Genomic DNA, 3912 nt, shown 5'->3' with positions numbered 1-3912 from the left:
TCTCTAGTTGTTCTCCGTCTGTACTTTGCTTGTAGCTTTCTTTTTGCTGCCTCTGCTACAACTTCATCAAATTCATCCATCCTTGTAATGTGTCTGCTTTCTATATTTTTTAATTCTTCCCTATATTCCCTAAGACTTTCTTCATCTGTTTTGTAATATATACTTTCTTTCCAAAATCCTTTTATGTAGTTTTCTATCTTCGCTTTTACGCTGACCTCTACCTCAACCAGATTATGGTCAAATATATTTACTTTATCTTTTTCTTCATCTATGTTCATCTCATCGAAGTATTCATACCTTTCTTCATTTACCAACACCAAGTCTATGGCACTTTTTTGATCGCCTCTCTCCCATGTATATGTTCCTTTGCATTTCTCATCTACATTTAATAATACAAGGTTTCTATTATTTATTACCTCGAGTATTTTCTTTCCGTTTTCATTCTCCTCTTGTTATCCCAAGAAGCCTAGATGACCATTAAAATCTCCCATTATAATTAGTTCTTCATCTTCCTCCACTTCCTCTATTTTTTTCTTTAACTCTGCTCGTATCACTAAGTTTCTTTATTTACCTTCCCAATCCCCGCCACAATCCATATATACTACAATAAGTCTCCTTTTCTTTTTAAGGATATTCCCTTTCACATCTAATATATCTAAATTCTTCGAATGAACTTTTCCCATTTCTATATCTTTGTCGTCTTTGTATATCGCCATTAACCCCCCTCCCTTTTTATCTTTAAAATCCCTCATACTCTCCTTAATTGTCCCATCACTTATATTCATCTTATCTATTTTCTGATGTTTCAGTTAGCACTACTATATTGACATCAAAGCTATCGTTTAGGAGACTCTCCATTTCTATGTATTTTTGCTTTGTTAAGCCTTGTATATTCATCATTTTGAAACTAATTCTCTTATTCTTTTCCTTTGGGTTGTTGCGTGATCCGTATTTATTCCCTTTTCTGTTCCCATTTAGCATTTCTTGTGGTCCTATCTCTACCTCCTTTCTCTGGCCCCCTGTTCTCTGAGGAGTTTTCCGTTTTTTATTATCCAGCCATTCTCTCCATTATTTTGTTTTTCTTTGAGCTCTTCCCTAAGTTTTGACATAACCTCTCTTTCCTTTTATGTCATGTCCTTTGTTATACCTACTCTTTTCTTCGAAGGATTCTGTTCATGTTTTGGTTTCTTAGCACTTTTTAGGATTTTCCACTCCATTTCTTCATTCTTAAATTTAATAAGCACTGGCCTAGATCGTCCCTTCCCCCCTTCATTTCGCTTCCCTAGCTATTACCTGTTCCATCTCTATCTGCTCTAGCTCTAAACTATTTCTGAAAATATCCTCACACCAATTAGTATCCTCAGTTTTTCTTTCCTCTGGACCCTTTCACTTTCTGTTACATTATACAGCACTAAATTGCACACACTCCTTTTTTCTTCCTCTTCTTCTAGTTCCTGCAATACTTTTGATTTAACTACTTCTACCTGATTTTGCCCTACATCTCCAAATTCTTTCTGGCTAAACCTGTTATTTATCGTACTCACGACCTCGTCCATTATTTCATTCTTCACCTTCCCCAGCACCTCTTCGACGATTTCTGCTCTCATTTTTGACCATCTAACTGATTGATGTCTTTTGATGAAGAAACCAAAATAATTTTCTACCCTCGGAGAGATTTGTGCCAAATGCTATACCCAAACATGTGCTCATGGTGTAGTGGTTATCACATCTGTCTAACACACAGAAGGTCCCAGGTTCGAGCCCTGGTGAGCACAGGTAATTTTGTTGTCAATTTAACAGGTTACCCTTCACTAATATCAATACAATAATAACTTTGATTAAGTTAGTCACCTTTAACTGTTTAGTAATGGATATAAGACATTTAGACCTTAGAGGGAATGGCGGTTGTGTGGGGGACCTAAGAAAGAAATCGATACCCAAGTTTTATAGTAGAAGTAATGTCAGAGTTCTTGGTAAATGTACTATTTCAGGTGCTGATTTTTAATAAAAGATTTAATAACTGCCAATATTTGTTTTTATTTTTATTTTAAGTTGTTTCAGTTTTAATTAATTGTTTTCCATAAATGAAAATGTCGACATCAGTGACCTTCAATGTCACTATGTTAAGAAAGCTTAAATTAGTTATCTGGTAAGTAAGTCAGAAATATACCTTAAGTTTCCATGCCTCTGAGGGCTAGTTAGAACAAAAAGAGAGAGAGAGAGAGAGAGAGAGAGAGAGAGAGAGAGAGAGAGAGAGAGAGAGAGAGAGAGAGAGAGAGAGATATGTATACCAAACTTGATGTCTTAATTTTGAGTATTCTCTTTTCAATTGCATTTTAGAAAGCCAACATTGAATTATACAATCAGCATAGCATTTAATTGATTTATATTGCATATAATAAGATGCATTTTTATATAGCCTACTTTTGGGCATCTTTCCTTCCCCTCCCCTTTCTTTTTAAAGCAGCATTACCTGTTTTTGTTTGGTACACTCTTACTGATTCCAACATTGGTTTCATATATTTATTCATTCTTAAGATGCAGTCCTGTAAGCCAATGTTTAAAACGCTTCCAGATGACTAAAATTACTGTCAGATCTTTGCTCAGCATCTATAACGTTTTCAAAGCTTCCAGATGACTAATATTAATGTATCTTCCCTTACGCAGTTGAAATCAGGTGAGAATTTCACTAGTGTCTGTTCCATTCTTTACTTCAAATTCATTCCCTTTTCCTATCAGTTTCAAACCAATGTTCCAGATTCATTCAATTGGGGAGTGGGTCCTACTAAGCCAAAATTATTAACAAATAAATTGATAGGTAGAGTTGCCTTTTGAAGGAAGCTTACTTGTATAATTATGTTATGAAACTAATTTTCTGCTACATTTCCCTACTTGATGAGTAATGGACGTTACAATCCCAAACATCGAAAGTGGCTGATTTCCTGTACTCGCTTTATTTGATGCAGATAACATGATTGTTAAGATTTTACTTGAACCTTCTTTGTTTACATGGGAGTAATGGAAGTATGAGACCTTCTATGTTAGGTTACTCTACATTGTAATTGATTTTAAGATGATTTTTTTTCTTTTCTTTTTGGCCTACATAATACAAAGCTTCTACCTTTAGTAAAAGATTAATAGAAGTGTGACTTCAGCAAAGCTGGAACGGCCGTGTAAACTTCAAATGAGGCAGTGTAGTAGCTGGCAGGTAGGCTGAGGTAGCGCAACCTCCACTTTGACATCAACTGCCGGAGAGTACAGGTGTATTTCTCGGCCTCTGTATCTGGCTGTTAATCTTTTGCTTTTTTGTTCAGATTGAATACTTGTTCTTGCAGTTGTGCTCAAGAGATATGATTGGATATATGCAGAGTTTCCTGATGATTAATTGTGTTACAGTTTCAGTGCTTCCTGCCATGACCCAATATACTTTTTACTGTCGGGCAACATGTCTATTGCTCTCCTATCCCTCGTGTGTGTGTCCGACAACGTGAGCCTAAAGAAGGTTTTCCTTGAACATTATTGATGCTCCTCCGGCAGACTGCTACAAAGTGTAAAAAAGAGGGCGCCACCCTTCCTTTCAGTGCCATCCGATCCCGGAAACCACTAAGGATGTATCGTTTGACTATGTTTTGCCCTACCAGAGAGTCATCATCAGCCTACATGGCTCAGAAGATGATGAACTCCGTTTTCCCTTTTTCCTTTATCTTTGCTACAACTTCTGTCAAGTTTGAGTAGAAGCTGCCATTGTAGAAGTTCAGTAAGTCTGATCAAAAGAAGTTACGTTTGTGTAAATCTTACCATTTTTCTCCCACAAGGGCACCGCCATCCATTCCCCTTCCTAGATGATATCTCTCTCCTTTGGAGAGAGAAAACCAGCACATGCTGTGTGCTGCCTCTGCTGCTCCCCGTTGC

The 3912-nt window shown here is 36.7% G+C and overlaps 1 non-coding gene across 1 annotated transcript; it reads left to right on the top strand.

The window, feature by feature from the left end:
- The first annotated feature begins 1702 nt into the window (after positions 1-1702).
- TRNAV-AAC (transfer RNA valine (anticodon AAC)) lies at positions 1703-1775 on the top strand. Its single transcript has one exon. It is a non-coding gene; the product is annotated as a tRNA-Val (tRNA).
- Positions 1776-3912: the final 2137 nt, after the last annotated feature.

Source organism: Palaemon carinicauda, chromosome 35, assembly GCF_036898095.1.
Source record: "Palaemon carinicauda isolate YSFRI2023 chromosome 35, ASM3689809v2, whole genome shotgun sequence".
Taxonomy (NCBI): domain Eukaryota; kingdom Metazoa; phylum Arthropoda; class Malacostraca; order Decapoda; family Palaemonidae; genus Palaemon; species Palaemon carinicauda.
The sequence above is the reverse complement of the archived record's forward strand: the minus strand, read 5'-3'. Positions and strand labels throughout refer to the sequence as shown.